The 13,130-nt window shown below is 23.9% G+C and overlaps 1 non-coding gene across 1 annotated transcript; it reads right to left on the bottom strand.

The window, feature by feature from the left end:
• Positions 1 to 6,887: 6,887 nt before the first annotated feature.
• Positions 6,888 to 6,969, bottom strand: TRNAS-GCU (transfer RNA serine (anticodon GCU)). The gene has a single exon. It is a non-coding gene; the product is annotated as a tRNA-Ser (tRNA).
• Positions 6,970 to 13,130: the final 6,161 nt, after the last annotated feature.

Below are 13,130 nucleotides of genomic sequence, written 5' to 3' on the forward strand. Positions count from 1 at the left end.
AGATTAGCTTTTTGTTGTATATTGTTCTATTGATTTCTCTTGGTTGATTGATTGTATAATGTTCGATCGATTGATTGCATATTGTTCTATTTTTTTTCGTTCTTCTACCATGTTCTCAGATATTTTTTGTATTATTTTTGTGTTTGATGGTTTTCTTTCTCTCAGATTTTCTTTGTTGAAATTCTCTGTTGTGTCGATGTCAGAAAGGTAACAACTTATTTTGTTCTTTTTCAATTTTGTTCTTATTTTACTCTATTTTGTTTACTTATCAAAAAGGTAAACTCTTCTTTTGTTATATTTATATCTATCTGTTGGATGATATTTTGCTCTCATATAAGTATTCATTACAATATTAAATGAAATTATTGATTTTCCAATGACATGCATTAACTTTGAACTATCATGAGAAACAGTTCTGACGGTTGGAACCTCCTTTTAAAAAATATATAAACTCACTCGAAGAAGAATGTTTCTCACCCGAAGAAGAATGTTTACCAACTATTGAATAGTTTGCTCACTCAAGGATTTTCAGGTATATTTTTTTGATTTTTTTTTTCAAGTCTCAAGTTCTTTTGTGATTATTCTTTGATTTTGTGAAACAAAGTTCACTTTCTTTTTCTTATCCTGATTAGACCATGACTGCAAAATGAATTTCTGATGCATAACTCTTTATTGAGGAGGTTATTTTATAATTTTCTTGCCATGCCACTTAGTAATTTGAGGATACATTATGTTGGAAAGGGTATTTTTATGTTCTTGATTTTAGAATTGTAAATTCTTTCTTTAAATTTAGGGGTTTAAGACATTTTTCACTATATTGTCTCTATCTCTTTTTATGGTTTGTTTATTTTATCTTTGTTTGGAGGAAGGTTATTTGATGAAGTGGTCATATGAAAAAGCAAAGCTAGAACAATCAAATGATGTAAATGACCAAACAAGGGGAGAAATATTTAAACAAGCTGCAGAAGAAAACATCTATCCTCCTAATACCATATCAGCAGAGGCGGAGCATTACAGGTGCAGGGAGGGGCCTAGGCCCCCCCAAATATTTTTGATTTTTTTTCAAAATTATATATCTATTTTTGAAAATTTGAAAATTTGAAAATTTGAAAATTATAAATAGTATATTTTAGAAATTGATGATAATTAAATTGTATCTTTTTATTTTTTTTTTTGTAAAATACAATATTTAATGTTAATAAATAATAAAACATAAAATCTAATATAATAAAAAATAAAATATTTAGTTTAATTAGTTTTCTAGTATTTGTTTTCGTCTAAAAATACCAAATTGTGACTAAAAAATTGTAACTAAATTGAAACTAAAAAAACTGAAAGACCAACTTACATTTTTGGAAACAATAACAAAAAAAGTAATTAAACCTAACATTTACTAAAATATTTTTTATTTTCTTCTGTCATTGTCTTTTTAATTTTTGACAAAATTGTACTCATCTCTCACTATCATATGTTTCTTTTATAAGAAAAATGAAGTTAGACACATACTCATTATGTTTGATCTCATTTCTCATCTGTTTCCTTCATTTCTCAAAGAAAAAAATGTAACTTTCTCTTGTCTTACTTGATGATGAAATATTAGTTTAATAGTTATTAAAATTATTTTTTATCTCATGAGCCTTTTGTATACTTATTTTTTATGATTATAGAAGAAAAAAATAATGTATTTTGTATTTTTATAACCGATTTTTAATTGTGACTTGATTATAATATATTTTTCTTTTAATACTTATGTCTCTCAATATTTTATTATATTATGATAAATTATTTTTTAATATATTTTAAAAAAACATATCGATGAATAATAGAATAATGGATTCATTTTGTAGAAGTGATAAAAGGGAAGCTACATGAAGATGAAAAGTTAAATTATACTTCTTCACATCTTTTTTTTAAAGTATTTAAAATATTATAGTAATAATACAATCTAACAATCCAATTGTTTTATAAAAGAGTCATTTTTTAAAGTGTTATACTAATGGTCCAATCAAATAATCAAAGAAATATATTATTTTGACCCCTCCAAAACTATTGGTCAAGATCCACCACTGCATATCAGCATGTCATAGAATCAGAGATGAAAAAAAACTCCATAAAGAAGATAACTTTATTGATCAGAAAAGTACAATATTTCGAGTTACTTACAATTTTAAATTTGAGTTTAAATATTTGTAAGTTAAACTTTAAGAATTTGTGAGTTACCAAAGGTCACATTTGTTGACCTCAATTTTCAATATTCCTTTAATTTATAAATGTAGAGACCTTTTATGTGTAAAGTATCTTGGTTTCTTAATAGTTAATTTGTAAAATATTTTATTTTCTTAATATATCAAGAATTGAAGTTTTGGAAATTTTTTCAATCTTTAATTTCTAACAATAGTTAATTCATACATAATTTTCTTTTTCTTAGATTTAGACGTAGCTTCTTAAAATAAACTTTCAAAAATCAACACTTACATCTTACAATATAAATGTCCATAATATACAAAAATAAATGAAAAAAATTTGGTCACACTACCAATGAAAAACTTCTCATTCTTTTTGTCTTCCAACATTTATGTTGTTAATATCAATAAATTTTCATCTTTCAAGAATTTTGCATCATTGGACTTCACATAACATTAATTATGAACAAAAACAATTCAATATTTTTCTATTTCAATACATTGCCAACATACAATAAAGCAAATCTACAAAGATGAAGAAAATGTAGATAATATATAATACACCGTGAAGAAAATCCATAAGATATGAATCTAATATACAATACATTTCAAATTTTAATTTTGTTTTCCTTTAACCGTTTTAAAGTTTACATTTTATTATTTTTATATAATATTTATGAATACAAATAAAACTGAAATGATAATTTAGGAATATTGTATTTAAAACATTTTTTTTTCGATTAATATTCTTGAAAATAGAAGGTTTCAACATTAATTTCCTTTCAATGTGTATTCTTTTAAATGTCAAAGAAGATATATTTTATTATTTTCATATATATCCTTATATTATTCATATTAATATATAATCTATATTTATATTTATATTAAGTTATATATATATATATATATATATATATATATATATATATATATTATAGGAGATGACGTTTAAGATATCTGTATAAGTATTCTTAAAAAATAAATTAATATATAATTAAGATTTAAGACATTCAAAAAGTATCATTTACCAACTTCAAACATATATAAAATATACAAATTATATGTCATGAGGTTATTATATATTATTAATAAGATTCAATGAAACTAAAAGAACAGTTTAAAAATATTACATTATTGAAAATCAAAATCTTCTTTCATTAATGTCTTTGAAAATTGACTAATGTAATATTAATTATTATAATTATATTCTTAAATTTATATCAATTACAATTAAATTTAAATATCAATTTAAATTTATGTAGAATTAATGTAATATTATAATATTATATTTTTTATATAATATTACATTATTTTGAATTTACATTGAAAATTTTCTTTTTTCATTTAATGTATTTGGAAGACAATTTTTTCATGTCACAACATTTTTTCAAACATCAGACAATAGATAATATTAGATAATATATTCATTCTATACAATAGATTTCAAAATTAATTGAATGGAAATTAAAATGGTATATGTGGTTTTAAATTGTGAAAAAAATCTCATAATATATATATATATATATATATATATATAATAATAATAATAAAAAATTGGATTTAAATTTGAAATCTTAGAAGACAGTAAAAAATGTAAGAAAAAAATTACATATAACATTTAAAATAAAATAAATATACAAAAATTTATTTTTTCAAATAAATATTTTTAGTGTTTCTGATAAAAAATATATAAATTCAAAAGTTTTGGTGATTCTTAATAATATAATAATATGCTATAACACATAATAATAACAATAATATTTAATAATTATTTTAATTTATCCAATTAAAGATATTAATTGATAAATTAGAAACTTAAAAAATAATTAGACAATTAAATAAGCTCTAAATATTTATTTATTAGTATATATATATATATATATTATAAACATAATATATATAAAAATTTGAAAGTAATCTAAAAAAAATAAAAAATTTACAAAAATGGCGGGTCACTCCACTAGCCCGTCATATGGCGCGGTAAGCTGCAGATTCTACACTGGCAAACTAGCTTGGTCCAATAAATTTTTGGCAAGTGAAGAATGAAACGAATTAAATTGGTTTGGACAGTCAAAACAGGCTAGACAAACCCGTGTTGTCACCCATAATTTTTTCCTCTTTGTATTATTCATAGTTCCACTAGTTCTTCCTAAGTCTCTAAAAGTCATGACTTATATGATTTTGGTAACAATGAGACAAAAACAATTTATTTTCATATCCATTATTCAAAATAAATATGTGTATAAAATAAAGTTTTATTGTCTTTCAATTTTGTTTTACACCTTTTAAGAAAATGAAAAATAAATTTTTGACAATTTTGTTTTTTACAAACTTGACAAAGTTTTTATATGTAAAATTAAATTAATTATTTTTTTTATTTTTTAATCAAAATAATATAATAAAATAGTACTTTTTTTTATCTTTTTAAAAATAAAGTAGTTTGTCAAAATTGTTAAAATTTTATTTGTGAAAATATCATACCCTAAGAAAATTTCAATCTTTCATGTATTATTTTACCAAAAATAGATTAATTTTTTTTAATATCATTTCATAAGTTTCAAATACAACACCATATTTCTCTATACATGATTGTTTTTATAGTAAAAAATAATATCATTTTTATTAGATTAATTCTTTTTTTATTTAGGTCGTAACCAAAGTTATTTTGTTATTTTTTTTCAAAGTATTTCATCGAAATACCTATTTTAAATTATTTTAATTGGTTGTAAATAGTGTCATGAATCCAAATTCATGTTTAAATGACATAATTATAAACTATAATTGATGAAATGTCTTATTCTAGACTACAAATTTTTATGCACCTTACATTTTGAAAAAAATTGTTCATTTAGGGAGATTCAAATATTTTTTTTTTTCATGGTGTACATGGACCAATCAAATCTAAAATCTTAATTGAAAATTCTCCAACAAAAAGTACCAAGATTGGAGATGAGTGAAGAACTTATGTATTTCTAATTATTGGAAGAAAGTTGTTAAATAGTATTTGAATGTAATGATATTAGATATAATCAAAACATTAAAGTTTTATGTGTTTAAGTACTATCTTATTGCAAAAAAATTTTCTAATTTTTAGTATTACTATTGTTTATAATAACAAAAAAAAATCTTTTAAAAACTTCTGGGTACAAAACTATCATGATTTAAGTAATTTGCATTCAAATTTTCACTTTTACTTTTTGTAAACACGAGAACTTTATATTGAAAACATGTTTTATGTATTGAGTTTTTCTAAGAAGACCGAATTAATTGTTTCATTTGACATACCCTATGTATAATGACTTTTTAATACTCAAATCAAATACATACTTGAACATGTAAAACAATTCATCTAAACATTATTAAATTTAAAAAAATTAGATTTACAAACATTCTTACTATTCTGTCAACAATCGTTCTATTTATAATAAGACTAATCCTTCTACCACTATCAACATTCATGAAATAAACCAAGAGATCCAAAATCGATTAAAAAAATAATTATAAAATAAAAAAATACTACAAATGGGTTACTGGAAACTCAATTTATCAAACCATGGAACCTAGATAAAAATCGACTTATCTTATCCGTATTAGTAAGAAGACAAAATTTTGAATTTTTTTATAACACGTGGATGAAAACTTCTTCCTCAAAGAAATCAAAACATCAAACTAATAAATTTTATAAAAAAAAAAACTTCTAGAAGAAAAAAAAGGTACGAAACAAATTTTTTTCCAAATATAGTAATAATTATATTAAATGTAACTTTAAACGATTTCAATATAATGTATGTTTAATTATTTACTTTTTTTCATATTATTAAACTTTTTATTAAATATTATATTTATAACTATACATAATTACATATTTAAATAAAATTATATAAAGAAATTAATTATATTGAAATAATAATAATTATTTGTATTATTATTAGTATTTTATTAAAATTAGTAGTTATTAATTAACTTATATATTTTTTACGGTATCTTTTTTAAATCGATAAATGAATTTATGAAAGTAAAAAGCAAAATTTAGATTTAGTTTAACAAACGAAATACATCACTTAAACACAAATATCATAATTATTTTCATAACAACATTTAATTGTTAAATATTTTTGTGAGTTAAAGTTACACGAATGTTTATACAATTAATATATTTTAATTATAAAAAGGATAAATATTAACATTAATTATAGAATATTAGTTAAAAATGTAATATAATTAAGTGTTTATTAAATTTAATTTTTGGATACAAACATTTACATTGCTATCTCATTTATAACTTTTATTTTAAAAACTTTAGATATTTGAAAAAGAAATCATCATTTTTATATAATTAAATTATTTTTTTTTTACTAAAAATATAAATTGAAAGGTATAAATTTTTAAAAAATCAAATTATATAGTATTATTTAATTCTTTTAATATACATACGGGTTACACATGTAATAATATTAAACATAATTAAAATCTTAAAATTCTAATTTTTAGTATTTTTATTTTATCATTTATTTAAATTTTATATTTATAATAAAAAAATACATTTTGAAATGCCCGTGCGTTGCAGGGAAATAAAAACTAGTACTCAACAATTCCGAAATACTTGCGCAATTCTTTAACTGCATCTATCTTCATCCTCTGGGCCCCACCAAGGCAATTTTTTCCACACTGATGTAAAGTTTAGAGAAAAAAGTAAAAGAACAACGTCGCCTGAGAGATTCGAACTCTCGCGGGGAAACCCCATGTACTTAGCAGGCACACGCCTTAACCACTCGGCCAAAGCGACATTGGATATTAAAAAGAATCCCAGTTAACAAGTTAAAAAGATCTATATGCTTTAAACTTTCCTGATAATCATGAACAAACTTACGGTCCTCATTCAACATTTTTTATAGCTAACTAAATAAATTAAAGATATAACCCTTTTTACTGCTATGATCAAAGGCTTAAATAATGTGTAGAAGTGCAAATAAAATTATTGTGTAAGAAGAATAACTTATGATTTTTCATTTCATAAGTTTTTAAATGAAGATATACTTAGTAACTTATGGATTTCTTTATTTTTAAAATGGATATGATAACTTATAAGTCATGGTTATTTATTTATTTATTTATATGTGTATAATTTTTATTATTATTTTAAGTTATATATCCTCTTTTAAATATATATATATATATATATATATATATATATATATATATATATGTAAAGAAACATGTTGGTTTCCCTAAGTACATCCAACTTAGCCCATCGGTATGTGTTATAGTAATCCATGCAAATGAGAGGAAAGAAAGGAAGAGTGAGTCACATACCTGCAGAGGTGAAGTTATGAATTGAAGAGGTGACATTTGGATAAACTAAGTGGCAATGAATGAAGCATGTAATTTTTAATATATATGGGGTGTTGGTTCCGCTCATGATAAGATATTACTTTGAAGATTTTAAATTTAGAATAACATATAGTATGAGTTATCAACAACATAAAATAATATTTATGTAAACTAAGTATAAAATTATGAATTATTGGTTTAAAATCCACATAGCATGTAATAACCAAGGCAGGCTCTTCCATTCACATTCCAATAAATATTGGTCACATGGAGTTGGTCAAACATTACATACATGTAGGTTTATGTTCTAATGCTATCTTTCATATAAGAACAAGCAACTTCTACTTGCTCTTCTATCCATTCCTTTTCTTTCTTGTTATAAATATTAATTAAATAATTATTTTATTAAAAAATATTGTATGATCAAGTACTAGATATCAAAAGAATACATACTTTTTTCTTCAATTTCAAGTATCAAGAAAAAAATTATAATTGTATAAATATTAAATAAGAATTATAATTGTATAAATATTAAATAAGAAAATAAATATTAAATAAGAGTGTCAAATAATAATTGAATAAAGGTTAATTAATTATAGAAAAAAGTAAAAACGATTAATGTGTATCTTAAAAATAAGTCACAAAACTAAGGATAGAAAAAAAGTTCATATATCTTTTTTAGATTATATAATAAACTAAAGGTACTTTAGTAATTTAAAATGGAATGAGTGAATATGTAGATACTGATCTTAATTGTCATACCCAATTTAAAAATTTAACTTTTACCCGTATTTATCGAGACAGGTTCAGATAATATCTATAAATGAGTTCATTTGTCATCTTTACCTATAATTGATTATAGAGTTCCATCATTTACTCTTCCAATATTTATGCTCCTCATTTATTATTTTCTAACTTTCATTTTGTGATGTTAGTTAGTATTATTGATTCTTTGCTTACATGCTTTGTAGATTTAGTTAATCATGACTTTGGTTACAAAACAAAAATATTTCTTTTGTTGAACTAAGAGGCGATAAAACTAATAATATTACAAAAACTATGTAAAAGAAATGTGTTATTATATTTGTTTTTGTAGGCATATAAAAACCAAAACTTAATTATAGAATATTTGATCAAATAAAAGATTTAATTATATTTTTGTTATTTTGTTAATACTTAATTTATTAAAGGAAAATGTAATTGTGAATAATATTTGTAGGTTTTTAAGTGACGTCTCCATCTTTTTCAAAATCAAAGTAACAAGAAGTGCATAAAAAAACCACTACATGATTATAATCCAAGCCTTACTTGAAAGGTCTCCTTTCTCACATTTATTGATTACACATTATATTTCACAACTAAAAAACAACTAAAAATATTATAGTGATCATGATAGAAAACTCATTGTTCAATTTAAGGTAATGAATTATATTCTTTATTATGGTTGGATAATATGGTTGGATTTCTGACATAGAGGTCTTGAAGAAGAACATCAAAATTAAACCTGAGATTAAGTTAAGGAAACTTAAAATATGAGGAGTAAAGTTTGATCAAACATACATCATTGAATAACTCAATTATGTCGGGGATGTTTTTAGGTTTAAATATCTACTTATGTCCTTTCAAGAATGTTATGTCAGGGATGTTTCTTTGGTTGAAATGATAAGAGGAGAACTTCACCACATTCTTGCAAGAATAGTCACAAACGTTCTTGCAAGAATACTAGAAGTTTGATCGCTGATAATTGAATATCTCGAACATGGAACCAAGGGAAGACTAATAGTAATTGACATGATACCAAACAAACTTGATTAGGATAAATGTTATAATTAATTCTATTATGTGACTCACTTGAAATATTATGATGAACCCAATTGTGATTTAATAAAAAATTTAAATTTAAAGACCTATTGGTTATTATTATGGGAAGTGATAATAAAATAAAATAAAGATAAAATAAAAACCAACTTGATGGACGTTGGTTTATAAAAGGGGTTGAGGTTCTGTCTCTTACCATAACGTTCTATTCACAATAACTCATCAAAAACGTGTGAGAAGAGAAAAGAAAGGCAAATACATAGATTGAGGAATGGTGGTTGAAGAGCACACAAAAATTACAAATTGAAGAACGCATACTCATAGGATCTCTTATGGAAAGGTTAGTGCTCTATTATGTTTTATTGTGTGAGAATCCTAAATCTTAAAGATCCTTAATTGTTTTACAACAAATTCTTATACCATTATAAGTACACTTTAAGTCTAATCTAGTCCTACAAAACCAACATAAAATATGAGGTTTATACTAATTTACATATTATAACTTAGTCATAAATATAATCTATGTGATCTCTAACAATAAATTGTCATTTTCATTCAACGTATGCGAAAATGCAAGAACAATAACATAACAATAACATACCCGTGCTATAAAGTTCTTTTATACCTCATATTCTTTTGCATATGAAATTTTATTTGACTTTAGAAGAGACCCTAAACTAGGCTAATCAAATTTTCTAGATAGTAAATCTTCCAAAATAATAATGCCATCATGGTCATGGCAACATAATAGAAGTTACCATATAACCAATAACATGTCTTTGATGAAAAAATCCCTGAAAGCCTAGATGAATATGTTAGAGTTCAAGAACATCAACTTCATTTTCTCATGATGGTAACATGTTAAGGCAAGTACATGGTATTCAATTATTACAATAAAAAATGAGGGACTCCAATATTTAATTTGAATACCCTGTCCCAAATCTTCATCAGGATCTTAAACATGTCCATCAATGCATTAATAGAATTGGAAACAAAATTCAATAGAACTTGAAGGCAATGTGAAATAATCATAAGTTATTGATTTTTAAATTTTATTAGTTTCATTGCATATTGATTCCATTCTTTTATTACGATTTTTTTAAACATGTGTTCAAATTTTATTTGGAGATCCAATAATAAATATTACAAATTTCTTAATACACTTTTATCTTTCTAAATTTCAAAGTGAAAAAACATTTCAACCTCATTTTCGAAATATTATATTTATATATTTAACTTAAAATAAATATTACTTTTTACAATTTGTTTCATCTCATACATTAATTATTTTATAATTAATCATTTCTAAATTCAATTTGTACTCCTCAATTTACAACCAAAGATAAATTGATAAATGATTATATAACATAACTATTTTTTTTTCTTTTTACATTGATCACATCTATCACAAACTTTTCATATAAAGAATCTTCCTTTGCCTCATTTTTCTTCTCTTTCATTTTCCTTTCCATTGTATTCCCAAACCAAACCAAATATTCCTCTAGCTAAAATATGGTTTTCCTCTTTTTTTTTTCCATACATTTTTTTATATCAATCATCTTAAAACTTCTTTTAAATAGTTACCTTAATATTTTATTTTGACGATAAGTGTTAATATTAATTAATATTATTGATTATTCATACGATATTTAATTTACATGTTGGCTCATATGTTAGAATTTAGTCAAATTTTTTTTAAGATCTTAAAGCATACAATTTTATTATTTAAGTAAAAATTTTATGAATAGAAAAAAAAAGTTAACTATTCAAATTTTGTTCTAGAAAAAATTTCTCTAAACTATTTTCCCTCTACCTTCCATACCTTCTCACTAAATTCTTGAAAGATATGTTAATCTTTTCATAGATCAAAGCGTACCAGGGATCTTGGTGGAAAACATAGCAAATTAGCTAGACCAATTTTTTTTTAGTGTAAGTTCTCTTTGTCCATTTTCATTAGTTGATTTTGGAAATTTTGCATGCATTGGACTATGGGTCTTCCATGTGATTCTTTAAGGGAAATAGTGAATCTATGTTAATCATAAAGGTATATTGAGATCATTGTCCGAAATCTTTATGTACATATTTAATTTTCTTACGTAATAGGATAACTTGGAAGTTTGACTTTAAATAAACAAGCTTTAACAAGTAAGAGAAGTTAGTTAAGTTTTGATAGTATCTTAGGATAGATAACTTAGATGTAAAATTAATATATGGTCCCAATAGTTAATTTTTATGTAAGGATTGTGTGTGGTTTGAATATATTCAAATGGTTTAAATCTTGAGATGAATGTTTGGTGATATGTTGAAGATGTTTATAGTGCAATATGAATAAATGCTTGAATTAAAATTGTATTTTTTGAGTAAATAGATTTTAAATGAGTTATATTGCAAATTCTAGTAGTGAAAAGCTATAAAATATTTCAATTGAGTCAAAATGGTTAAAGTTGACATGATTTTGTAATAAAATATTCCATGATAGACATAAGAAATGTAACACCCCAAAAATATAGAAAATTATACATACATTGTATTTGGGCAAACCTTAACATGTGAATACAAAAGACTTACATAACAAATTCATAATGCGTAGTTATAGGCCACATCCAAGTTTTTCCAAAAAGAAGCAGCTCATTATGTAATTCAATGCTATTATAAATGGACAAGACTACACAATAGAAAATGTTCTTATACATCATATGAAACTCCAACTTTTTCTCTTGATCTTCCCTTACAATTTATCATCATTATCACTTGTAGACTCGTTTGCTCATACCATTGTAGTAACTATTGCAAAAGAAAAACAAAAGAAAAAACACAATAAGAAGGAAAAGGGTAAAATAATTTTAATTTCAATAATACATATATTCTAAATATCTAAAATATTATAGTTTGTCCTACTTGTAACCAAAACCAACATTTTCCTAGAACACAAAAGCCACATACATAATATGTTATTCTAAACTCAATAATTTGGATTTAGGCATTCACTTGGATAGAAGAAGTCATGTGTCTCTCATATAATAATGAAATAAAGTACAAGACCAACCATATCAAACTGCACGGTCTCAAACCCCCATGATCCATATGAGTTAACCTATGACTTTGCCAAAAAAGAGGTCCCACCCCAAATCACGCCATAAGAACTACATTCAACTCACCACCCAAACTACGACATTCTATGTCTATGTGAGATTGTAAGTCTAGCAAAGTATACGATAACTTGTTACCAACATATATCTTTAGTCAATGCATAACACTAAACTAACAAGGATTTGCACTTCTTCCTTAGAAGTACAACCCTCAAACAACAAACAATTCAATAATTTTCATCTTTCCATTCCATTCCTCTCATATCATTTCTTATCATTGATACTCATCATCATTTCCTCCTCATTCATATCAAATATCCACAAATCCTCATTGTTATATGTATTCTTTGTATTTCAAACCCAACTCCCTCAAGGAAAGGTTGTCTCCCCAAACGAGCAAGCCTCCCTTGCCTCTCTGTCAGACTCAATTTTGGCACTCGCTAAACTACATTAAAGAGGGTTCCCTTGGCTCTAATGAGTGTTTTTATCCTTTATCCAAATCAAAAGCAATACCAATTTAGTTAAAATGACTCATTAGAAGCCAAGAATGCCACTCCACATATCCAACCCAAAATTCACAACTCAAAGACCAAATCAACAATTTAAAACATAGGTTTACTCATTTATCAAATTTTCCCTAAATCAATCAATTCAAAAAATGCCACACATCAAATCAACATTCAATTCACAAAGTAACAAATAATCAATT

The sequence above is a fragment of the Vigna unguiculata genome, chromosome 3, assembly GCF_037176805.1.
Source record: "Vigna unguiculata cultivar grain cowpea cultivar isolate G323 ecotype 2 chromosome 3, ASM3717680v1, whole genome shotgun sequence".
NCBI classification, from domain to species: domain Eukaryota; kingdom Viridiplantae; phylum Streptophyta; class Magnoliopsida; order Fabales; family Fabaceae; genus Vigna; species Vigna unguiculata.